Source organism: Triticum urartu, chromosome 3 (assembly GCF_003073215.2).
Source record: "Triticum urartu cultivar G1812 chromosome 3, Tu2.1, whole genome shotgun sequence".
Taxonomy (NCBI): Eukaryota; Viridiplantae; Streptophyta; class Magnoliopsida; order Poales; family Poaceae; genus Triticum; species Triticum urartu.
The window spans coordinates 11,908,349-11,935,590 of NC_053024.1; the positions used below are offsets into that span (position 1 = coordinate 11,908,349).

A 27,242-nucleotide genomic window follows, 5' to 3' on the forward strand; every position below is an offset into this window, starting at 1 on the left:
TGGCGTCCAGTTCGGAAGGTTGATGAGCTCCTTCCGCCATAGGCATGGAGTCTTCAGAGCAGACCCCAGCCGAGTCTCCCCTTCACCGGTAGGGTGGTCAAGCTGCAGGTCCTGAAATCCCTCCGTTATCTCATCCACCATCACCCTAGAATATCCTTCTGGAATCGGCCGGCAGTGAAAAGTTGCGCCGGGTTCAGTAGGATAAACAGAGTCAACAGCCGCCTTGACCTTCAAATTCATCCATTGCGTCATAAGGTGGCAATTTTGAGACTCCGTTATAGCATCCACGGGATAGCTGGCAGGAGCCGTCAAGGCATGCTCCAGCTGAAGCAGCTCGGTGGAAGCCACGCTGCTTCTGCGCTGAGATGGCGGGGTAGCTTCAGGGGAGGCTTCGGCAGTACGTTTGCTGCGATTTGCTTCTCGTTCCTCTATCGCATCTACCCTTGCTTGTAGCGCCTGTATTTGGGTCTGCTGCACTTTTTTCCTCCTCTCATGGGATTTGTAACCGCCTGCGTCCGAAAACCCAACCTTCCACGGAATGGAGCCTGGCGTGCCTCGTGTCCGTCCAGGGTGCTCAGGATTCCCGAGGGCCATTGTGAGCTCGTCGTTCTCTCTGTCTGGAAAGAACGTCCCTTCCTGCGCTGCTTCGATATACTGCTTAAGCTTACTGACTGGTATGTCCATTTGATCGTTCGTCCAAATGCACTTCCCTGTTACAGGGTCCAGTGTTCCGCCAGCCCCGAAGAACCAAGTCCGGCAACGGTCTGGCCAGTTAATTGTCTCTGGTTCGATCCCTTTATGAACCAGATCATTCTCAGTCTTGGACCACTTAGGCCGGGCTACGAGGTAGCCACCTGACCCCGTGCGATGGTGAAGCTTCTTCTTCGCAGCATTTTACTTGTTTGTCGCCGACATCTTCTTACTCTTTTCTGATGTCTTGTGGGCCACAAATGCGGGCCAGTGATCTCTGATCTTCTCATATCTGCCCTTGAATTCTGGTGTCTCATTATTTTCGACAAACTTATTCAGCTCTTTCTTCCACCTCCTGAATAGTTCTGCCATCCTCTTCAGAGCAAAAGACTTGATTAATTTCTCTTTAACTGGGTTCTCTGGATTATCCTCAGGCGGTAGGGTGAAATTTGACTTCAGCTCAGTCCAAAGATCATTTTTCTGCATATCATTGACATAAGACACCTCAGGGTCTTCTGTAGCCGGCTTAAACCATTGCTGGATGCTTATCGGGATCTTGTCCCTAACCAGAACCCCGCACTGAGCAACAAATGCGCTCTTTGTCCGGAGGGGTTCAATAGGTTGGCCGTCGGGCGCGATTGCTATGATCTCAAACTTTTCATCCGAGCTCAACTTTTTCTTCGAGCCTCGTCTCTTTACCGAAGTTGTGCTCGATTCGGAGGGCTAGAAAAAAGAACAAAGACTTAATTAATATGTGTACATACCAAAACAATGAATGCATCAATCAGCTAGTCATCATAGGCTTAACTAATATATATACCTGGCCGGACTCGGTTCGGTCACCGGAGCCGTCATCACGGTCTCCTTCTTGCACCGGCATTGGGTCACCGGAGCCGTCCTCATGTTCTTCTTCTTGCACCGGCATTAGGTCACCGTGTTGGAAATATGCCCTAGAGGCAATAATAAATTGGTTATTATTATATTTCCTTGTTCATGATAATCGTTTATTATCCATGCTATAATTGTATTGATAGGAAACTCAGATACATGTGTGGATACATAGACAACACAATGTCCCTAGTAAGCCTCTAGTTGACTAGCTCGTTGATCAATAGATGGTTACGGTTTCCTGACCATGGACATTGGATGTCGTTGATAACGGGATCACATCATTAGGAGAATGATGTGATGGACAAGACCCAATCCTAAGCCTAGCACAAAGATCGTGTAGTTCGTATGCTAAAGCTTTTCTAATGTCAAGTATCATTTCCTTAGACCATGAGATTGTGCAACTCCCGGATACCGTAGGAATGCTTTGGGTGTATCAAACGTCACAACGTAACTGGGTGACTATAAAGGTGCATTACAGGTATCTCTGAAAGTGTCTGTTGGGTTGGCACGAATCGAGACTGGGATTTGTCACTCCGTGTAAACAGAGAGGTATCTCTGGGCCCACTCGGCAGGACATCATCATATGCGCAATGTGACCAAAGAGTTGATCACGGGATGATGTGTTACGGAACGAGTAAAGAGACTTGCCGGTAACGAGATTGAACAAGGTATTGGATACCGACGATCGAATCTCGGGCAAGTAACATACTGATAGACAAAGGGAATTGTATACGGGATTGATTAAGTCCTTGACATCGTGGTTCATCCGATGAGATCATCGTGGAACATGTGGGAGCCATCATGGGTATCCAGATCCCGCTGTTGGTTATTGACAGGAGAACGTATCGGTCATGTCTGCATGTCTCCCGAACCCGTAGGGTCTACACACTTAAGGTTCGGTGACGCTAGGGTTATGAAGATATGTGTATGCAGTAACCCGAATATTGTTCGGAGTCCCGGATGAGATCCCAGACGAGGAGTTCTGGAATGGTCCGGAGGTAAAGATTTATATATAGGAAGTCCTATTTCGGCCATCAGGACAAGTTTCGGGGTCATCGGTATTGTACCGGGACCACCGGAAGGGTCCCGGGGGCCCACCGGGTGGGGCCACCTATCCCGGAGGGTCCCATGGGCTGAAGTGGGAAGGGATCCAGCCCAAAGTGGGCTGGGGCGCCACTTCCCTTATGGCCCATGCGCCTAGGGTGAAAGGGGAAACCCTAAGGAAGAGTCCCAAGGAGGGAAGGCACCTCCTAGGTGCCTTGGGGGGGGGGGGGAGGACTCCTCCCCTGGCCACCGCCCCCTTGGAGATTGGATCTCCTAGGGGCTGGCGCACCCCCCCCCCTTGGGATTCCTATATATAGTGGGGTAGGAGGGCCTCTCAAACACACCTTTTGCCTTTGGTGCAGCCCCTCCCTCTCTCCCCGTTACGTCTCTCCCTCGCAGTACAGGCGAAGCCCTGCTACTGTGACGCCCTGCATCTTCCACCATGCCGTCGTGCTGCTGGATCTCTGTCAACCTCTCCCTCTCTCCTTGCTGGATCAAGGCATGGGAGACGCCACCGGGCTGTACGTGTGTTGAACGCGGAGGTGCCGTGCGTTCGGCACTTGATCATCGGTGATTTGAATCACGACGAGTACGACTCCATCAACCCCGTTCACTTGAACGCTTCCGCTTAGCGATCTACAAGGGTATGTAGATGCACTCTCCTTCCCCTCGTTGCTAGTCTCTCCATAGATTGATCTTGGTGATGCGTAGAAAATTTTGAATTTCTGCTACGTTCCCCAACACACCGTAGCCAGCTTGTTCACCCTCTCCTTCCAGACCATCGGTTTCGTTGAGAAACAACGAGATGGCATCACTTCCTTCTTCGATTATGTCCCTCAACAACGCTTCTTTTGTTGCTTCGTCTAGGGCGGTGTCCATAGTTTCTACAAATATTTACAACATGGCAATTATTATTCAAACATCACAGATGGATATATTAGTGCCAAACGTAGAACTAGCTACCTATCATAGTAAGCTATCGGGAGGGGGTATATATCGACAACGACGACACTACATCTATGTCCCTCGACGACCCTCGTTCCCGATAAAAAAAAGAGGAAGAAGAAGAAAAATAAGAGGAGAATAAAGAATAGAGGAGAAGATCTCCTCTATTCTTTCTTCTCCTCTTTTTTTTCTTCTTCCTCTTCTTTTTTTATCCTCTTCTTCCTCTCATGTTCGATAGCATCGCCGAGGGGTCGGGAGGTTGCCTAGTGTCAAGGGATTCAACAAAACCATGTCTTCATCATTAGGCGAAAGTAACATGTGCATGATGGTACGAAGCTCTTCAAAGTTGTTCTGGAACGGAGTCCCAGATAGGATAATTCGCTTTTTGGTACAAAGTTCAGCAAGAGCCTTCCGAATATCGCTATTTGGAAGGCCTTTGCTGAATTCATACCAAAAGGCGGATTATTCTATCCGGGACTCCGTTCCAGAATAACTTTGCAGAACTTCGTACCAACATGCCCTGGTTACTTCCGGCTAATGATGAAGGCATGGATTTCTTCAATACTTTGACACTAGGAAACCTCTCTCTACTTCCGGCTAATAAGAATAAGAAGAAGAAGAAGAAGAAGAAGAAGAAGAAAAGAAGAAAAAAAAAGAGGAGAAGAAGAAAGGAATAGTGGAGAAAAGAGAAAATAGAATATATTCTATTTTCTCTTCTTCTCCACTATTCCTTTCTTCTTCTCCTCTTCTTTTTCTTCTTTTTTCTTCTTCTTATTTATTTCTCCTCTTCTTTTCGGTAGAGGAAACCCTAAATAGCTAGCAAGTATCGTGGGTGTGAGATACATGTGGCCTTCGGTGTCGGACACTACATCCACGTCCCACAAGTGACGTGGGCGTCGAAGCGCGCGCCACTTGTGGGATGTGGGTGTAGTGTCCGACACCGATGGTACATGTATCTCACACCGACGATACTTTCTATTTAGGGTTTCTCCTCTACCGCTCCTCGACCTCTCGACGACCCTCGTTCCCGATAAAATAAAGAGGAAGAAGAAGAAAAAAAAAAGAGAAGAAAGAATAGAGGAGAAGACTTCCTCTTCTTCCTCTCCTCTTCTTCTCCCTCTTCTTCTCCTTCTTCCTCGCCTCTCTCATGAATGTCCGGCGTTCTCGACCCCCCCCCACGTGTCGAAGAAAAAAAAGAAGAAAAAAAAAGAGGAGAAGAAGAAAGGAATAGAGGAGAAAAAAAGAGGAGAAGAAGAAAGGAATAGAGGAGAAAAGAGAAAATAGAATATATTCTATTTTCTCTTCTTCTCCACTATTCCTTTCTTCTTCTCCTCTTCTTTTTCTTCTTTTTTCTTCTTCTTATTTATTTCTCCTCTTCTTTTCCTCTCCTCTTCTTCTTTCTTTCCTCTTCTTATTTTCTTCTTTCCTATCCTTCTTTTTCTAAAATTGTAACTTTTGCATATATAAAACTCTTCTAAAATTGTAACTTTCTATATAAAACTTTCCTATCGGGAGGGGGAGAAGATCGAAGAAAAAAAATAAGAAAAAAAAGAGGAGAAGAAGAAAGGAATAGAGGAGAAGAAGAAAAAATAGATTTCTATTTTTTCTTCTTCTCCTCTATTCCTTTCAGGAGAAGAAGAAAAAATAGAAATACTCTATTTTTTCTTCTTCTCCTCTATTCCTTTCTTCTTCTCCTCTTCCTTTTCTTCCTCTCCTCGTCTTCTCCTTCTTCCTCTCCACTAACATAAAATGCACAAACCTAAAATGCAACAAACATAAAATGCACTAAATCGATCAACTAACCTAAAATCAGTGATAAGATGCACTAACCTAAAATCGATATATACTAACAACTTAAAAAAATTAGTACATATATGAAAAAATGCATATATGAAAAAAACATCATCATATCATCAACAGAAAAAAACATCATCATATCATCAACAGAAAAAAAAACATCATCAACATCATCATATCATCAACCTAAAATCAGTGATAAAAAGGGCGCCGGCGGCCGGACCAAAAGTGGCGGTGTGTGGTCGGGGCGACGGCGACGGGGTTGGGGAAGGGGCGGCGCGCGCGGCGACGGCGACAGGGTCAGGGAAGGGGCGGCGCGCGGCGGGCGCGGGGCGGGGCGGGCTCGGGGACGGGGCGGGGCGACGACGGGCTCGACAACGGGCTCGGGGACGGGGCGGGGCGACGACGGCGGGCGCGGGGCGACGGCGACGGCGACGGGGTCAGGGAAGGGGCGGCGCGGGGCGACGACGGGCTCGGGGCGGCGGCGACGACGACGAACGGCCTGGGGGCGAATGGGAGCGGTTGGCCAAAATTTCACAAGTGTTGGCTTATATAGCCAGAGCAATGGTCCCGGTTCGTGGCATCAAAATACTTATAGTTTTTTAGTGATTTCTTTTTGATTTTAGGTCACAAAAATTATAAATTTTTTGTTAGTGCCATTAGTTTTAAATTTCGAATAGTTTAAATTTGAATTTTTAAAAATTTGTGTGAATCACTAGTTTATGAATAACTTTACTATAAAAATAGAATTTTTTTCTTCTTTGCTATTTATTTTTTATTTATACTTACAATTAAATACTTATAGTTTGATTTTAGGTCACAGAAATTAAATACTATAAAAATTCTTTTTGCTATTGAAGAATATTATAGTTTTATTTTAGTTGATCATAACATAATATTTTAATTGATTGTTTTTATTTTCATAAAAGTTTTGTAGTTCATTCTGTTTACTATTAATTCATTCTTTGAGCTAAATGACTCTGAAATTGGAAAGCATTTCAAAATGAACTCTGAAAAGGTTGAAAGTTGGCATGGTATCATCATTTCACCCACATAGCATGTTCCAAAAAGTAGAGAGGGTTACGACAAAAACTTGATGCACTTCGTGTACAAAATGGACAATCACTTTCGAAGTATCAAAGTTTCAAACCATAAGACATGAAAGCATTTCAAATGAACTCTGAAAAAGTTGAAAGTTGGGATGGTATCATAATTTCACCCACATAGCATGTGCATGTACAAAACGGACAATGGTAGCATGTTCGTTTGTTACAAATTTGGCATGGTATCATCATAATAGTTGCGGGAGAAAGTCTTCACTTTTTCTTCGCTTGTGTCATTTGCTTATTGCGCCGTAACCATGGATAATCTTCATTGTTTATCAGGATGCTTGGGTCAGCCTTGACATTGAAGGGAGGAATTTCATGAAACTTTTCATAATCTTCAGACATGTCTGTCTTGCCGTCCACTCCCAGGATGTCCCTTTTTCCTGAAAGAATTATGTGGCGCTTTGGCTCATCGTATGATGTATTCGCTTCCTTATCTTTTCTTTTTCTCGGTTTGGTAGACATGTCCTTCACATAGATAACCTGTGCCACATCATTGGCTAGGACGAACGGTTCATCAGTGTACCCAAGATTATTCAGATCCACTGTTGTCATTCCGTACTGTGGGTCTACCTGTACCCCGCCGCCTAACAGATTAACCCATTTGCACTTAAACAAAGGGACCTTAAAATCAGGTCCATAGTCAAGTTTCCATATGTCCAGTATGTAATCATAATATGTGTCCTTTCCGCTCTAGGTTGCTGCATCAAAGCGGACACCGCTGTTTTGGTTGGTGCTCTTTTGATCTTGGGCGATCGTGTAAAATATATTCCCATTTATCTCGTATCCTTTGTAAGTCAATACAGTCAAAGATGGTCCCCTGGACAACAAGTACAACTCATCACAAACAGTGTTGTCACCTCTGAGACGTGTTTCCAACCAACTGCTGAAAGTCCTGATGTGTTCACATGTAATCCAGTCGTCGCACTGCTCCGGGTGTTTGGAGCGCAGACTGTTCCTGTGTTCATCGATATACGGGGTCACCAAGGTAGAGTTCTGTAGAACTGTGTAGTGTGCTTGAGACCAAGAATATCCGTCCCTGCATATTATTGAGTCTCTTCCAAGAGTGCCTTTTCCAGTCAGTCTCCCCTCATACCGCGATTTAGGGAGACCTATCTTGTTAAGGCCAGGAATGAAGTCAACACAAAACCCGATAACATCCTCTGTTTGATGGCCCATGGAGATGCTTCCTTCTGGCCTAGCGCGGTTACGGACATATTTATTTAGGACTCCCATGAACCTCTCAAAGGGGAACATATTGTGTAGAAATACGGGCCCCAGGATGACAATCTCGTCGACTAGATGAACTAGGACGTGCGTCATGATATTGAAGAAGGATGGTGGGAACACCAGCTCAAAACTGACAAGACATTGCGCCACATCACTCCTTAGCCTTGGTACGATTTCTGGATCGATCACCTTCTGAGAAATTGCATTGAGGAATGCACATAGCTTCACAATGGCTAATCGGACGTTTTCCGGTAGAAGCCCCCTCAATGCAACCGGAAGCAGTTGCGTCATAATCATGTGGCAGTCATGAGACTTTAGGTTCTGAAACTTTTTCTCTGGCATATTTATTATTCCCTTTATATTCGATGAGAAGCCAGTCGTGACCTTCATACTGAGCAGGCATTCAAAGAAGATTTCTTTCTCTTCTTTCGTAAGAGCGTAGTTGGCAGGACCTTTATACTGCTTCGAAAGCATGCCGTCTTTTTCGTGCAAACGATGCAGGTCCTCTCGTGCCTCCGGTGTATCTTTTGTCTTCCCATACACGCCCAAGAAGCCTAGCAGGTTCACGCAAAGGTTCTTCGTCACGTGCATCACGTCGATTGAGGAGCGGACCTCTAGGTCTTTCCAGTAGGGTAGGTCCCAAAATATAGATTTCTTCTTCCACATGGGTGCGTGTCCCTCAGCGTCATTCGGAACAGCTAGTCCACCGGGACCCTTTCCAAAGAATACGTAGTGTAAATCATTGACCATAGCAAGCACGTGATCACCGGTGCGCATGGCGGGCTTCTTCCGGTGATCTGCCTCGCCTTTGAAATGCTTGCCTTTCTTTCGACATTGATGGTTGGTCGGAAGAAATCGACGATGGCCCAGGTACACATTCTTCCTGCATTTGTCCAGGTATGTACTTTCAGTGTCATCTAAACAGTGCGTGCATGCGTGGTATCCTTTGTTTGTCTGTCCTGAAAGGTTACTGAGAGCGGGCCAATCGTTGATGGTCACGAACAGCAACGCCTTAAGGTTAAATTCCTCCTGTCTGTGCTCATCCCACGTACGTACACCGTTTCCATTAGACACAGTTCATCATCAACTGAAAAATCGTCAACTAAGTGCCTTAGTACACATCAATTCGGTGCGCGGTTGCTAGGGGCCTGGATGAGACCTGGCATATAAGAACTTCCGCTCAGCACATCCAAGGAGGAAGGTTATACATACATAGAGCATGGCATGTGTGTTGCGGTGCTCTACTCCCCGAAAGGATAACACCCGCGCTTAAAGCAAACCATACATTCCTTGGGTCCTTTGCAAACTCATCCCAGTACTTTCTCTCGATTTTTCTCCACTGCGACCCGTCAGCGGGTGCTCTCAACTCCCATCTTTCTTCGGTTCTCACTGTGCCATCGCATCAACTTGGCATGCTCTTCGTTTCTGAACAGACGTTTCAACCGTGGTATTATAGGAGCATACCACATCACCTTTCGCAGGAACCCTCTTCCTAGGGGCTCGCCGTCAACATCACCAGGGTCATCTCGTCTGATCTTATACCGCAACGCACCGCATACCGGGCATGCGTTCAGATCCTTGTAGCACCGCGGTAGAGGATGCAGTCATTAGGGCATGCATGTATCTTCTCCACCTCCAATCCTAGAGGGCATACGACCTTCTTTGCTGCGTATGTACTGTCGGGCAATTCGTTATCCTTTGGAAGCTTCTTCTTCAATATTTTCAGTAGCTTCTCAAATCCTTTGTCAGCCACAGCATTCTCTGCCTTCCACTGCAGCAATTCCAGTACGGTACCGAGCTTTGTGTTGCCATCTTCGCAATTGGGGTATAACCCTTTTTTGTGATCCTCTAACATGCGATCGAACTTCAGCTTCTCCTTTTGACTAATGCATTGCGTCCTTGCATCGACAATGACCCGACGGAGATCATCATCATCGGGCACATCGTCTGGTTCCTCTTGATCTTCAGCAGCTTCACCCGTGGCAGCATCATTGGGCACATCGTCTGGTTCCTCTTGATCTTCACCAGCTCCCCCCGTTGCAGCATCACCGTATTCAGGGGGCACATAGTTGTCATCGTACTCTTCTTCTTCGCCGTCTTCCATCATAACCCCTATTTCTCCGTGCCTCGTCCAAACATTATAGTGTGGCATGAAACCCTTGTAAAGCAGGTGGGAGTGAAGGATTTTCCGGTTAGAGTAAGACCTCGTATTCCCACATTCAGTGCATGGACAACACATAAAACCATTCTGCTTGTTTGCCTCAGCCGCATCGAGAAACTCATGCACGCCCTTAATGTACTCGCGGGTGTGTCTGTCACCGTACATCCATTGCCGGTTCATCTGCGTGCATTATATATAATTAAGTGTCCAAATTAATAGAAGTTCATCATCACATTAAAACAAAGTGCATACATAGTTCTCATCTAACAACATATAGCTCTCCAGAGCATCTAATTAATTAAACCATACATTGAAACTATGTAAAACATTTCAATGCGAAAACAAATGCGATCATAATGCAACAAGGTAACAATTGATCCAACGGCATAATGATACCAAGCCTCGGTATGAATGGCATATTTTCTAATCTTTCTAATCTTCAAGCGCATTGCATCCATCTTGATCTTGTGATCATCGACGACATACGCAACATGCAACTCCAATATCATCTTCTCCTCCTCAATTTTTTTATTTTTTCCTTCAACAAATTGTTTTCTTCTTCAACTAAATTTAACCTCTCGACAATAGGGTCGGTTGGCATTTCCGATTCACATACATCCTAGATAATAAAATCTATGTCACGTTGGTCGGCATAATTTTCATAAACAATAAATGAACCAATAGTTATAAAGATAAATATACATACCAAATCCGAATCATAGACAGGACGAGGGCCGACGGGGGCGGATACCAAAACCATCGCACTATATAAGATGCAATAATAAATGTAAGAAAATGATACAAGTATCTATCTAAACATACAAGTAAGAATATTTTTCCTTTCAGAAAGAAGATAAGAACAAGAGGCTCACCACGGTGGTGTCGGTGATGAGATCGGCGCGGGTGATCGACGGCGGTGAAGACGGGGACGGGGCATGACGGACCGCTAAATCTAGACAAATCTCGAGGAAAATGAAGTTTGGAGGTCGAGCTTCGAGAGGAGAAAGCTTAAGTAGTGTGGCTCGGGCATTCCATCGAACACCTCATGTGCATAGGAGGTGAGCTAAAGCACCACAAAGCCCTCTCCCCCTTGGCCAGAAAAAACAAAGCACTGTGCTCTGCTCTTGCGCGAGGGGGTATATATAGGCACCTCATTGGTCCCGGTTGGTGGCCTGAACCGGAACCAAGCCTTTGGTCCCGGTTCAGGCCACCAACCGGGACCAATGGTGGTGGGCCAGGAGCGAGGCCCATTGGTCCCGGTTCGTCCCACCAACCGGGACCAAAAAGTCCAGACGAATCGGGACCAATGGCCCACGTGGCCCGGCCGGCCCTCTGGGCTCACGAACCGGGACCAATGCCCACATTGGTCCCGGTTCTACACTGAACCGGCACTAATGGGCTGAGCCGGCCTGGACCATAGCCCTGTTTTTTTACTAGTGGTAGTGCGCACACACACCTAGGATATAAGTACATACGTGGTTCGATGTATCTGGCAATCTCTCGATCTGAAGGCGAATCATCGGACGTGGTGTTCTCTTGGGTTGTGTTATGCAGGGGCGGGTTCTGAAGATGGGCCCTTGCGGCCGGCCCCGGTGGCGACGTCTGGAAGATGGACGTGCGTGACCGCGACCGCATCGTCAAGGTGATCGCATGCAGGCGCGGTCGTCCTCAAGGACAACGTTCAGAGGTGATACAAGTACCTACTTCATGCATCACATTATTCTTCGTGGCAGGTCGCCATTCCAATCAACGAACTATTTTTGAATCATAAACACGTGCGCCTAGGCAAGTTAGCACTTCATCTATCCATTGTTCTGTTTTTGGCATAAATTTGTAGATCTCTCTGGAGCTGGATGAATACCTCACCGGCATGAAAGGGCACGTGGGCGAGTTTGGTGGCTGTTTCCTCATGGGAACACTTACTCTACTTCTTTTTGAGGCAAGAACGCTTACTTTACTTGGTAACGGGCGCACCTTCGAACCCATACAGGACCACTGTTTTGGTAACCGAACGAAATTTCGCTATCTCGCCCGGTTACCACGTTTATCGCCCCCCGTCGAGAAACACTCATGCCGGGCAAAAAATCTCGAAAGTTTTGAAAATTTTGAATTCAAACGCTCAGAGTATAGTTAAATACAGGCCATCACTTCTATTTCAATGTTAGTGGTCGTGGTCTAGTGGCAACGCCAGCCTTTCCTCAATAGCGCGTCGCGGGTTCAAATCTTGACACACGCTTTTTAATTTCCTTTTGATATGCACAAGTAAAAAAAGAGATTAATTGTCCGCTTCCATGGGTACTCCGGTGGCCTCCTTGATGCTCTGGCACCTATGTCAAAATGGACGACTAACCCTTCCTCCGGGCCACTGATCCTACTGCGCAAAAAAAAAATCAGGCATAACATATGATCAATTATTGTATGGGCTATTGTTTTTTTGTTGTTGACAATGTATGCGCTATTGTTAAAATTTGGACAACCTAGCTATATATCCCCATCTTGCATGTGGTTCTGGTGTTTTATCATCTAATTTATTTTTTGCAAAGTAACCCTAGGGATGTATGAAATTGGCAGTCAGTTGTTTACCGGTTAGCAGTTTACCGCTCTTCTAGTCAACTGCCATCCACCTCCAAACCAAATTAACTTATGCTCCAAATTTGTAAATCAGCTGGCACAAAGGAGAAATGCACATCCATTATTTATTTTTCATAAAATATTTGCATTTTTCATGGAAAAAAATGTGCGCTAGATACTCCTACCGTTCATGCCATCCAAATAAAAGCATCTACAGTCACAAACACCAAAATTGAGTCCTCAAACACCCGCAGGCACATTTTGTTCCTGAATTGTTTGGTCAAATGCATGTGGTTGATGCCATGGAGAGAGAGGGAGGGAAAGGAAAGAATTAAGAAAGAGAAAAGATGATCCGGGGTGGGCTAAATTCTACGTGGAGGACTACCTTAACATGCCCGGACATCCTCATATCCTCCCCATATATACCTAGGATATGGGGATTTGGATTTGCAGACAGCCCAGGTATATGGGGACAAAGTGGGGTCCGGTTGGGTGGCTTTTTTTCTTCTCTCTTCTGTCTGGACAGTGGTCAGGCTGTTCGATTGGACATTTGAGGGGTCCGATTGTAGATGCTCTTAGAATTCTCCTTGATCACCAAGCTATCATTGTCATAGGATCTCCGGTTCTTTTTAGTAAGATCTTAAATTTGTCTTTGATCTCCGCACTAGTTGTAGGCTTCAGGGGTTCTGGATCTCTTTTAGGACAGCTGTTTAACGCATACAAACACAATTTTCTGGCGTTTAGGTCTGTAGTAGTAAGTGTAAAATCTTCCTTCAAGCTTGTGACTATTTTGACAGACTAAATTATTTAGACAACCCTATTGGCGTTTGACCCTGAGCGATCCAACATTGCTTATCTACATTACTAACCATGTCAAGATTTTATATGAAATGCGTGAACATTTTCCATCCATATCAGATTAAAAATCACAAGCAACACGTGCAAATTCAAAACTAACACAAAATTATTTTACCTGGCCTAATCTAACTTAATCCTTCTTTAGACTCTTATCGAGAGCTGAGGGCCACTGTATAAAAGTCATGTTAGGGCATCTCCAACGTTGACCCGCAAGTTTGCTCTGGCATCCGTCCGTGGACACGATGCGAGAAGTGGCCATTCAATGCTATGTATATGTCCGTCAGTAGGGTTCAAATTCAAATAAAGTCCGATCTATAGTGTCTGCCAAATCACACCGCCCGATCACAACCAAAAAGAAGCAAGTATTCATAAGTTTTCACATGCCCGATCACAACCAAAAAAGACATATATGCCTAAAGAAGTGATATAGGGTTAATTGAGTCAAACAACTTCTATAATAGGCTCTCCAATATTCTTTTCACTTCTTACAAAGCTATAGTATTTTCTTTGCTGCCTGTGGACCAAGATGGTGTACGTTGCACGCTTGCACGTCTAGTACAGACATTTACTCCCACCATTTATAATTATAAAATGTTCCAACTTTTTTTAAATGAGATGTATATAGACCTGTTTTACTCATTTTAGTATGTATGTAATCCATATCAAAATATTCAAAAATTATAATTTGGAATATAGTGAAGTATGCAATTATTCGACACATCCAGCCTAGATTTTTTTAATGTTTTGACCCATTAAATGAGATGTATATTCTGATTTAACCCGAGTTTGAATTTCTTTCTGTATCTGACCTTTTTCAAGATGCCACTAACCACGGCGTCTTGCTTGCATGGGAGACGCCTGGCCCTGGCCCATTTCAAACGGAAATTAGTGTTGGACGCCATGAAGCTTGGCGCCTTAGCACCTTGGTATGCATGTAGGATTGTTCCGATTATATTATCGACTTCATGCAACTCTACCTGGCTAGCAGCAACCTCTGGTGCTCGCCGGGCAGGGTTGCATGCATGCATTCGCTAGTATAATTGGAACAAGCCTGCATGCATACCGTGCCAAAACGCAAGCTGAGATGGGTCAGAGTCAGACGCCGGAGATTGTGGCGACACCCGCGCAAGCAAGATGCCGTGGTTACCTGCATCTTGAAAAAGGTTAGATACAGAAAAAAAATAAACTCAGGTCAAATAGTGTTAAACTCAGGTCAAATTTATATGCCCTTTATGTGGTCTCGAGCGTGAGGACATTTTTCATGTGTTTTGTAGGTGCCCACGGGCTGTGCATTTGTGGAGAACTATGGTGGAGGTGTGGAGTATACCGGACATCGAGTCAGCCCGTAACACCGGTCCGGAGTGGCTCCCGAACCTTATTGCAGAATGCAATGAAGGGGACCGGATGCGCCTGATTATGCTGTTGTGGAGATGTTGGCATGTGCATAATGAGATCACTTATGACAAACCGGCACCGCCTGTGGAGGTATCTCGTCGCTTTTTGCAGAGCTATTTGACCTCACTGCTCGGGATCCAGCAGTATTCGCAGCGTGACTGGGACAAAGGGAAGATGACCATCCAGCAGGAAGGTGCAGAACAACCTATATCGCATGTGAGAGAGGTGACACGAACAACTCGCAAATGGAGTCCCCCGCCCGCCAACTGGACGAAGCTGGACGTGGACGGTTCCTTCTCCCATGAGGACGGAAGGGCCGGGACGGGAATGGTGCTCCGCGACTAGGAAGGGGCCATCGTCTTCTCTGCGTGTCGCTCACTATGGTCATGCCCGGACCCACTGCATGCTGAGCTGGCTGGGTGCATGGAGGGCGTAGCATTATCCCTCCAATGGACCAAGCTGCCATTCATCATCGAGAGCGATAGTCTGCAGGCAGTGCAGCTGATCAATGCCACAAGCCAAGACCGCTCTCAGTACGCCATGGTGGTTTCAGAGGTGAAGCGTCTTATGAGTGAAAGGGAGTGTTGTTTTGTTCATGTTTCTCGAGAGCAGAATAATGTAAGCCATGTGTTGGCTAACTTTGAGAGAACGGAAGACCGTACTGTGGTCTGGCTCCGCTCCGGCCCGAACAATATCCCTAGCTTCTGTAGGGAGGACCTTCTTGGCTCTTGAGTAATACAGATCCCTTTCACCCCCGCAAAAAAAAATGGGTCAAAGCAATAAAAGTGTCCTCCATTCAGCAACTCTATACGCTGGCACAAACTGAAGAAAAGAAAAAAGAGTAAATTGCATGTCACCGAATACATAAATGGTATGCTCTCGGAAAAGAAAAACACGTACATTCATGCAGTCAATGGCGGGGCACAGTGTACCCAGTGTTTTCTCCGGTGTGAAAGCGAAACAGCTTCCTCCGCCTTGGCTCCTCGGTACCATTCCCCCCATTATTATCTTGCACGCGGGCCATATATTTTTGTGTATATATACCGGGCATTGCAGCTATGTCCTGCTCCAACTACAGTACACCAAGAGAGAGTGAAGCTAGGTAGAGAAGCAGGGTTTCATGGAGTTCTTAGACTGCCGTGGTTGCTCTCAGCCCCTGAGGCCTCCGATTTTCCAGGTAAATGCCCTTCGTTTTACTTTGTTTGGTTACATTGTCAGATCGAACAACCGAATCCTCCGTAATCCTTGTTATACATTGTTTGGTTTTCCCCCAGTGCAACATGGGGCACCCGCACTTCCTCTGCGAGTCGTGCTGCGTCGACATGTAGCAACAGCGGGCTGAGAGAGAACAGATGTAGAAGCACCCCTCGCTTGCTGCTGATAAGGAGCCTGGGGTGCACGACGCTGCTGATTGAGGGCCCGTCTAGCCTGAAACTCAGCTAACAGCTCTGGATTAAGCTTGAAACAACCATCTCTGTGGTGTCCTGCCTTCTTGCAGAACGAGCAGACGACAGTTGAAGGTGTGGCCTTGGAGGCACCTGGCCGCTGAGGAAAAGCCATAACACTAGTGTGTAGAGTCTGCGCAGAAGTAGCCCCAAGAGAACAGAGACGAGTCTCCTCAGCGATCAAGCTAGCAAGTGCCTCTGTCAAGGTGGGAGGAGTCGTACGACCAAGCAATTGAGTGTGAATGTTCTCAAAGTCTGGCTTGAGACAAACTGAAACATGAGAGTCTGATGGTCATACTTTTCCTTTGCTGCACATGACTCACAACCAGAATTATCCTTTGGAACCATGGAACCTAACTGCCCAGTGATGCGAGTGAAAACACCATAGTACTCTTCTATGGACATGTCTTCTGGCTGCCGAGTGTTGTGTAAATTCTGCAACAAGGAGAAATGAAGTGCACTGCTGGGCTGAAGGTAGCGCTGCTCAAAGTACTTTCATATCTCTTTAGCTGAAGTGTGATGCTCAAGACTCATTCGGAGTGAGGGTTCAACACCCAGAATTAAAACTCCCATCACACGATCATCGATCTTTTGCCAAGACTTCCTTGCTGCATCATCATTTGGACTAGGTGGATCATCTGTCAGATGAGAAACAAAACCAGCTGTCCCCAAGACAGTCCGGGCAGAAAATGCCCATTCCCTGTAGTTTGAACCATCAAGCTTGATATCTATGATCAAAGAACCAAATCCGAAATCATTTCTTGCCATAGTGGTGAGCGGTCAGCAGCTGGAAACACCCAATCTGATAGCAGCCGCAGGCAGCAACAAGAGAAGAGCAGCAGACAGCCACAAACAGAAGCTGGATCTGGATCTCACTGGATAGAAGGTGGAGCTTGTTGGATCTTGCTGGATAGAAGGGGAACACCTGGAGCTTGCTGTACAGCAGGGAAGGCACCAAGAGCTTGCTGGAGATGACTGCTGGAGAGCAGGGGAAGTATTCTCACAGAGTAGCTGTGAGGACACACAGAGGAGCTGCTGGAGAGCAGCTCCTACAGGTTGATGACGAAGATGGGATGGGGCAGCGATGTGGATGTCTCCTCACCAGACAGATCCGCCTGAATCACCTCACCAACAGCGATTTCATGGGTGGCGGCTGGAAGAGGGACTAGGGTTTGGTCCTGGTCTGATACCATGTTAGAAAACGTGAGGAAAAGAGAATGACCGAACAGTTTTCTGTATTGAGGAGGAGAGAGATATATACAAGGTTACATGGGCCTGGGCCTCACTCTAGACTATGGGCTTGGGCCTGTACAAGACAAACACAATATATATACTTAATAAGTTTATCCAATCCAAATGGTGTAGGTCGAACAAAACTTATGGCTGGGGTAAAAATATTTGTGGTGATCAGCATCTTCCTCTCGCTTCGCTGTTAAGATGTCGACGCGGCGCTACGCACCGGATGATTTATACTACTACCATGTTTTTTATGTTGGGTCTGAGAAACTAGAGAATTCATGCCTCTTTGCTATGCCAAGAGTATTCTAGGAATTTCTTATGAATATACTGTATGTAATATGGGATGGCTATTTTGATTAAGAGATCAATTTTATGCAGGTTTATCTACACTCTTCTCAGCCTGGGAATCATCATGTGCTTGCTGACCTGCTTGGGCCACATCGCCGCTGAAACTGCAAACAGCCCCTGCCTGTCTTGTGTATCCTTGGAAGCGTCTGATACTAGGAGTTGCGTTAGCCTATTTAAGTGTGCTTACATGGCAGCTGCTACTGGTTTAACAAAATTCCTCAAAGCCTTTTGTGTTGTCACATAAAGACCAAAGCCTTTCCAGATATATCCATTTCAAAAATATAAATGATATTTCAAAAAGAGGGTCATGTCTCTAGCAGTTAAGTTTTGAACTGGAACTGTTGACTCCTAATAATAGTTTGCTGAAACCTTAAGTCCCAGTTATGTTCTTGGAGCTCTGTGACCTTAGATGTACTGTGTCTTGGTGATATGGACTATTTTGCCTTAACCTGCCATGTATGTAGCACGTGATCTTTGTATTCTTGCTTGTGATACTGGAAGCTGCAATCGCCGCCGATGTATTTCTGAATAGCTACTGGGAGGAGGTAAGGAGCACTTCAGCTGCTATATACTTGATATTTCTGTGTGTATTTTAGAACCAAAACAAGGTCTCTTTTGTCGCCAATTTTTTTGTTGGAATGGAAGTCGTCTTAAGAACAAAATGAAATTATGACTGGTCGAACCTGAGAAAGTTTACTTCTAAAATATATCCATATGTCGTCTTAAGAACAAAATGAAATTATGTCTGCTCGAACCTGAGAAAGTTTCCTTCTAAAAATATGCCCATATGTAGTTTGCATAGTATGGCCTTTTCTTTTCACGTAGTATGAGAAATACATGCAGTGCTCTACTTAAGATATTCTCTTCAAAATGACATCTCTAAAATTACTTGATCGCGGATCATTATTGAGACATGTTTGTTGCATATTTTTCCTTTTTATTTTTCACCCTTGCATCGAGTGGCTTATTTATCAGGTCTGTTTTATGTTATTTTCTTTGTTCTAATATAAATATTCATTTTAAAGGTTCGCTTCCTGGTGATCTAATTTGGGATTTCTTGCCCTACTTTTGGACTTATAGGTTTGCATCGTGAATGCCGTTGACGGTGGGCATACATGCTACAATGGAGCTCATTGCGTCTTTGAGCTTCAAGCTTTGTGTGAACTTGGAACTTGTGCTTTTGTTTGTGAACCTTGTTGGATATGTACGCATGTGTGGACTTGGAACTTATGGTCCTTTTGTTTGCGAACTATTATTGCATATGTACGCATGTGTGGACTTTCGTTGGATATATATTGCTTGCTGGATCTATATATTGCTGGATATATATTGTTGGTCATTTTGCTTGCTGGATCAATATATTGTTGGATATATATTGTTGGTCATTTTGCTTACTGGATCAATATATTCTGGATATATATTGTTGGTCATTTTGCTTGCTGGATCAATCAATATATTGCTGGATATATAAGCCATCTTGCTGCTGCTCGCTGAAGCATGCAGGAAAAAAAATGCTATTTGGCATATAAACCGAGTGTCCCAGGGACATGGCACCCGGCTTATAGGCATATTATGCCACGGGGAGCTGTATAAGCCGAGCGTTCCAGATGCAGGCACCCGGCTTATAGGATATGTTTAACAGCGGATGTCCTATAAGCCATGTATAAAGGCACCCGACTTATATTTAAACCGTGCAGCTCGTGCAGACACTAGGTTTATATTTAAACCGTGTGGCTCGCTTAGGCACTCGGTTTATATTTAAACCGTGTAGCGCTCGTGGGCATTTGGTTTATATATAAACCGTGTGGCTCATGCAGGCACTCGGTTTATATTTAAACCGTGCGGCTCAGTTAGGCACTCGGTTTATATTTAAACCGTGTAGCGCTCGAGGGCACTCGGTTTATACTGACGGTGACACATGGCCGTTATCTCCCGGCTGCCGTCATGTTACTTTAGTAAGCCGAGAGCCTCGTATAAACACACGGCTTATACGTAAACCGAGTGTTTTCCCACTGGCACTTGGCTTATAGCGTATAAGCCGATCAAGTGTAAACCGTGTCATATAAGCCGGGAGTTTGACTCGGCTTATATATAAACCGAGTTTATATCGACATAAGCCGAGTTCTTTGGGTGCACGGCTTTAAAGTTTTTTCCTGTAGTGACTCCGTCACATTGCTGTACTGGAAATTAACTGAATATGTTCAGCCCCGAAGTAAGCTTTCAGGTACAGGTGGTGAACTTCGAAACAATTATATACTACTCCTTAGTACAAAGTTGAGTCACTTATTTTGGGACGGAGGGAATACATCGTAGTGAAATAACTAAAAATGGAAGGAAGCAACACTAACAAACCGAGATACAGAACTATGCGAGTTTTACACATCGTAGTGAAGGAAGCAAGGAAAGAAAATGTGAGTTTAGATGAAGCCTTTGCTAACCTTGGGTACTTGGCGTCAAGGATATGTCTCTGGCCCAACTTCCTCCACCTGAAGCCATCAGGGAGGCGCCCAAGGAGCAGCGAATCGTCAACACACGAAAGCTGTAGGACGATTTGAGCACATATCAATGGCCTTCCATAACGCTGACACTGCAGCCCTTGTACTGGATTTATCGGCACCATATTCCCCAATAGTTACAAGGATCTCCTTGAGGCCTAATAGGTGCTCGATGCCCATAGGTGCTTTTCGAGACTGGGCATAGCCCCTGCCTCAAAAGTCAGTTGTGATATCCTGATGCAGGACAGCTTGAAATTCTTGAGAGCGCAGAATTCTATTCCGTAGATGACCACCTTCTCTTCTGTTTCAAGAGTTCCTTCGATGTGCAATTTGAGGTAGTTAAGAGACTGCAACTGTGCAAGAATTACAATATCATCCTCCGACACCTCAACTGTAAGATCAAGGTCAAAGAGGTTACGGAGCTCTGCAATCCACTTAGGAACTCTCGAAAACAGGCACAACATATGAAGCCTCCGCAGAAGGTAGGGAGAAGCACACAAACTCGACGCGTATATACTGTTGATGTTAAATTCCGAATGCAGATATCTGAGGCTGCAAAGTTTCTTTGTCATGCAATATCCAAACGTTGTGTACTTTGTTTGTTGGTTTATCTATAAAGCAGAGCGTCAGCCTGTTTCGAGAACTCTGCTCCACCTAGAGCAACTTCGAGGAAACTTCCTTGCACCCATTTTTCATCGTAGTACCTCAGCCAATCCGAGCACATCAGCTGACCTAATTAGGACGTGACCTTTGGTCGTCTTAATATCTTGCTGATGAGTAATGAAGTCTCCACTCCGGCCGGCCGGTCTCTTCTCCGGTTTCTAAAGAAAATACAATCTATTTCTTCAGCTCCAGCCATTAAGCTTTGATTGCGTTGTGTTGGTTTAACTATCCCTTAAATCGTTTCTAGGAAACTACTCCCTCCGTCTCATAATATAAGACGTTTTTTGACACTACACTAGTATGAAAAAACATCTTACACTATGGGACGGGGGAGTAGCAATTATTAAGTTAACCCAATGACAAGTTATAAACGCGTTTGATAACAATCCCACAACTTTGAAAGTGACACATCTTTTAATTATAATTTACAAGTTAAGAAGATGTCATACTCCCTCTGGTCCTTTTTACTCCACATATTAGATTTGTGTCAAGTCAAACTTAGCAAAGTTTGACCAAATTTATATTAAAAAATATCGAGATTTACAACACAAAATATATGTACTATGAAACTATATTTCATGATGAATCTAACCATAATTATTTGGCATTGTGAATGTTAATACTTTTTTTTTCATAAGGTTGGTCAGTAGAGATACTTTGACTTTGAACAAAACTTATATGCAGACTAAAAAGAACCGGAGGAAGTACAAACGATTAGGACCTTACAAAGAAGGTGCATATGTATATACATCGGTGCTTCATAAAAATCCTGGGTCTTATTTAGCCCGTCGCTTGGCGGGGTGCTTAAGAAGGGCAGCATGTGCTAACTTTTGCTTCGCTGCCAACCGGGCCTCCCGATCTTCAGACGTTTCGCTCGCGCTGCCTCTAGGGGGGCGGCTCAGGCGAACCTAGCCGCCGCCGCCCCCGACCCCCATCCACTTGCTTCCCCCGCCGCCGCTGGAGGAAGCCGGCGAGCGAAGCTCGTCCGGCGGACGGCGGTGGCGGGCTCGCCTCCTTTTCTCCTCAAGGGGGCCTCTGGCTGGCGCGCAGCGGTGCCCCTGGGCGCCATGCGGGGCGGCGGAGTCCGGATGCTGGGGCGGCGGCCCCAGGGGTTCTTGGCGGGGCTGGGCAACCACGGCTGCGTGGGCAGCGTGGGTGGCCGGCCGTAGCTTCCGGTGGCGGCGGATCTGGGGTTCCTGTCCAGATCCGTTTTGCAGGGGTGATCTGGCGCCTCCTGCTCCCCGGGGCGGCGGCCCCGGCCGATGGGCGCGGTGCAGCCGGCGGGCTGTGCCGGCGGGCTCTGGTGGGCAGCCTTCCACGGCCACGCGGGCGGCGTGGGGGCTGCGGACGCTGGCGCAGTGGCGGCTCCTCGCAATCTGTCATGGCTCCATGTAGAAGATCCGCCCCTGCTTCGATCTGTCCCGATCCGTGCTGGTGCCGGTCCTTGGCGGCGGATTCGCCGTCCCCTATGGCCGGCCTGGCGGATCTGGCGTGCGGGTGAGGTTCCGGGGGAAACCCCTGGCTGGCGCGGCAACCTCCCCAAAGTCGACGCCTTTGGCGCCGATTCCCTTCCTGAAGGCTTTGGGGTGGATCCTCTCCCTTCCGCCTCCTCCTCGAGCTATGGCGAAAGCTTTTGTTCCCCTGGTCTGGGCGTCGACGGCACCCTGGTGTCGTGCTCCTTCTTGAAGGCGGCGGCTGGGAACAGCTCTTGGTGGCGGGGCTGCTGGTGGCGTGGTGGCGGTGCGCTTCGGCCTTCTACTTGGTGCCGCGCCTTGCTTCGCGGGACCAGCGGACGGTTTCTTTGGTGGAGCGGTGCTTCATCCATACATTGATGGCGACGGATCTTGATGGCGTGGCGCAGTGCAGATTCGGAGTTCGATGTGGGAGGATGGACTCGCGCAGGAGGACGACACTGTCTGGCGTCGTGGTGATGTCGATGGCAGAGAAATCTGGCATGGTAGATGCAACAGTACAGCTCTAAAGATGGACTCGTGGCAGGTGGCTGCGGCGGCCTCATACCCGGCAGGCGTCCTGGTTGAGAAGCGCGCCGGACTGTTAGGTGCCCCATACCAGGCAGGCGTCCTGGTTGGGACCTCAGGTCTTAGATGTTTAGGTTTGGCTGCGATGTCTGTTTGGTATTAGGCCCAGGTTATCAGCGCCCCTACATCATTTGAATAGGTGTAGCGACAGTTGTTGCTTAGACGGTGGCTTTAGTCTTGCTATTGTATTAATTTGTAAGGTCTTGTGAGTATAATTAATAAAGTGGCCGTATGCATCGCCCAGATGCAGAGGCCGGGGGTCATCCTCCTTTTCTAAAAAAAAAGCATCTATACGAATCACTCTCTGTTGCAGGTATTAAGATCTTTTAGGAACTATCTCGATTTGTCTTTTTTGCTAAGAGCTGCACAGAAGTCCAAATATTTTGAAAATTAGAGCGTACCTCACGCATCAAATTGTCTACCACCCTAATTTTTTTTTGGAATTTTTTGAATTTTTTTAAATTTTTTATGAATTTTTTGACCGGGTGCAGATGCACCCGGGCACCGAAACGCCGCTCTCATATACACACTCTTTTCTTTAAGGAAATAGCAACATAATCTTTAACACATACGAAATGAAGGCGATGGCAATGGGTCGCTAGGTTGTTGTCGCCCCCAGGGCATCACCGCTGCTCACCGACGAGCCATCCTCCCATTGTGTGCTTGTGATCATCGTTGGTTCATCAAATTCCAAGGGGATCCAGCCGCCTTCTGGCGGCCACACGAAGGTTGGTTTCTCCAGTGGCACGTCCGGCAAGGACGTGGATTTAGCAATGATTTGCACCACCTCTGCCATGCTTGGGCGGTCCGATGGGTTGGGATTGGTGCACGCCAATCCAAGAAGCAGCAAGCGACTAGCATCATCATCGTCAAACTCTCCAACCACCTCGTCGTCCACAGCTTCGAGCAGTCTCCCCTCCCGGTGAGCTGTCCAGACCCAGTCGGTCAGCAGTTGGAAGGACTCATGGTAGCCATTGAGTGCCCGCTTTCCGGTGACAACCTCAAGGATCAGCACCCCAAGCGCGTAAATGTCGGTCTTGCGTGTGGCCTTGCGGCTCATCGAGTACTCCGGCGCTATGAAGCCCCAAGTCCCTGCAACACCGATATCCGTGTAGGAGTTCTTGTTCAAGCAAGTGATGATGCGGGCTAGGCCGAAGTCACCGAGGCGGCCACGGAAGGAAGAGTCGAGCATGATATTGCTCGCCTTGATGTCACGGTGGAGCACCATGTGCTCATGCTCGTGGTGGACGTAGTGGAGCCCTGCGGCGACATCCATGATGATGTCGTAGCGGGTGTTTCATCCTAGGAGGGTGTCGGGCTGCTGCGGGGTTTCGCGTGCGCGAAACAAGTGCTGGTCCAGGCTTCCATTTGGCATGTACTCGTAGATGAGCAGGAGTTCACCTTTCTGATAACACCAACCTGAAATAATCGTGGTAAGAAAAAAACACAAAAATATACATGGCAAATAATGATTGAGTGGTTGGCGAGGAACTTCGGTACCTACTAGCGGCACGATGTTTCGGTGACGCAGACGGTTGATGACATGAACCTCAGCCAGGAAGTCGTCGTAGCAGCGGTCATCATTACGCGTGAACTTCTTCACTGCCACATCGATGTCGACGCGTGACTTGGTCGTCCCTGGCACCGTAGAGCGTAGTGTTCCCCTGTACACGGCACCAAAGCCTCCTGCGCCTAGCTTCCTTGCCTGGTCGAAGTTGTTGGTGGCCTTCCTCACGGTGGCGTACTTGAACTCCCTGGGCGTCCCAGGAAGCCGCCGGAGAGCCTCGGACAGCTTCAGCTCCATCTTGAGGGCCTTATACCTCGACTGGAAGTAGAAGGCCGCGGCGGCGATCATGGCGGCAGTTACAGACACCGTACCAAGGACTGCGGGGAGTATCACCTTCCATTGGCCGCCGTGACGGTCGTCACCGGGGAGCTTGTCAAGCGTCAAGTTCCAGCTGTGGATAGCATGCAGCTCGTAGGTGTCCTGTCCCGTCGATGCCGAGAAACCAATGTAGGCTCTCTGTGGGAGATGGCTGCTGATGTTGAGCGGCGCGTCAAGGACGGCGCGCTCTGGTTGCTCCTGGCCCCATGGAGCTATGTATACCCATATGTGGTGTCCCACGCCGTTGTAGACGATCCACACTGTGTGTGAATTATCTACTTTCGTATTGACTGGCGCGAGCGTAAGGTTGCCAGGAGGGACCGAGGAGAGCGGCACGGCGGGGTCGGAGACCATGCTGCCGATGTTGAGGCCGACGTGGTTGTCGTCGGGGTCGTACGACTGCTTGGTTGTGTCGAACTCGATGGCGACGAAGCTGCTGGAGGTAGACTTGAAGGTGGTGTTTGTGAGGCCGAGGGCTTCCTGGCGGAGGGCCATCGAGGGAGGAGGCGATGACAAAAGCAAAGCCCTCGCCACTTATACTTGTGTTTACCCTGTACATGTTCATGTGGAAGGAGGTGTTGAAGGAGGCGTCGTGCCTCACGCCCTGGGAGTCGACGCGCCACAGCGTGACCGGAGACATGAGGAGAACAGATCCGGTCCTGTTGTTCAGGAGGTCCTCGGTGATGCTTCTGCTGTTTGGAGTCAGCTGGAGGTTTCCCCCACTTGTGGTTGCATCCTTTTGAAACGCCAAGCCAGCGCCTCCACTATTGTTGAAAGTTGGGAAGCTGTAGTAGACGATGTCGTCCCTCTTCTTTATCTCCTCCTCGCAGCAGCTACACGAACGCACCGCCGCCTCGGATGCAGTAGAGCAAAACAACGCCAACGCCATACAGAAACACGCAAGCCATGGCTGCTCTCGTACTAGTGTTGCACTAGTTGCAGGCATGTTGCCTGTATATTTTGCTGGATGTGGAGCAGAACTAAGCTACTATTTGAAATCTCCCTTTCTGGCCGGCATGTCTCTTCTCAAGTTCTCCTCATATATAAGCTCTGTTTGCATCGCGATGCCTCAACGATTTCATAAGCAAGTTGATTGATAACAGAATATTAGCAAGTTGATTGGTATCAGAATATAGCAAGTTGATTGATACTATTAGATTATTGGTTGGGCGCACGGTCGGTCAGTCAGTCAGAAACCCCTTAGAAGGACTTCCTCTATCCCAAAATAAGTGACCCTGATTTAGGATAACGTTGTCAAGGAGTACTATATTATCTTCCCTTGGCTTTTACTCTGAGCATGCACGCGTCTTGGTGTGAACCGGCAGATGCCCTGTCCCATCAGTGTTTAGAAAATAACTACAACGGAGGGAGATTATTTTAGATACGCCCACGGCTAACGCTAGTGTTGTCCGAGTTCGTGGAACTTAACCGCAGCAGGTCCATGATCTCTTCTCCAGTTCTACGAATATAAAGCGAGCTATGCAGGCGTCACGCCAGCTCAAAGTTGACGGTTGCGGCCGGTGAGTCTATAGTAGAGTCTTGTTTGCGGGTCAGTCAATGATTGTGAGTCAGAGTACATTATCTTCGTTGTCTTCAGCATGCATGCGTCTCGGCTCCTAACGCTAGTGTTGTCCATGTACGATTTAGAAGAAATGAAGAGAGCCAAGGGTGAGACGGCCACACCTAACGCTGGTGTTGTCCATGCATGTTCATGGAACTTTTCCGCAGGTCCTTGTTCTATAGTCAATTATGTTAATATATGTGTACCTTCTGTTTCTATTGATCATTGGTTTTGTGATTTTTTGTTGATCGTAGGTTTTCTGCACCTTTGGTTTGGAGAAGCAAACAATTGCATGGCCAATTTTGTTTCCGGTACTACTTTAGAACCCCGACCCACTATTGATGCCTTTGCAATAATGCAAACTGGAAATATGTCGAGAGCGCTTAAAGAGACAATAGTGTAGTTGGAAAGGCAAGTTGGTCTCGGTTTAGTGACGATTTGTGCAGCGGCAAATATGTCGAGAGCGCTTAAAGAGACAATAGAGTAGTTAGAAAGAGACAATAAAGTATGCACCGGTAAACTTATCCGGTTTCAGTGCAGCGGCAAAGCCAGTTGCCGAAAAATTCCTACACATAATAGGTTTTTGAATTGCTGAGTAAATAGATAATTTTTTGACTAATTTAATCCATAGATAAATCAGAGACGGGGTTTCGGAGACCTGCTCTCTCGTCGACCGTGTACGCAGCGGACGGGATAGTCACCGGCGGCAGCGGCAGAAAAGGAACGGTGGCCGACGTGTGCGTGGAGCAGATGTGATAGCGTAGGTGTGAGCTCGGCTCGGCTAATTCCCGCGGCGGGGCGGGCGGCGGAGGAGGAGTGCGCGAGGGCCTCTTCTCTTCTCAATCTCCAATAGCATGTAGAAGAAAACCCTTATAAGAA

General features: G+C 46.9%; 1 pseudogene; it reads right to left on the bottom strand.

Moving 5' to 3' along the window:
* Positions 1-23,325: 23,325 nt before the first annotated feature.
* LOC125547638 lies at positions 23,326-25,315 on the bottom strand (annotated as a pseudogene).
* Between the last annotated feature and the right edge of the window lie 1,927 nt (positions 25,316-27,242).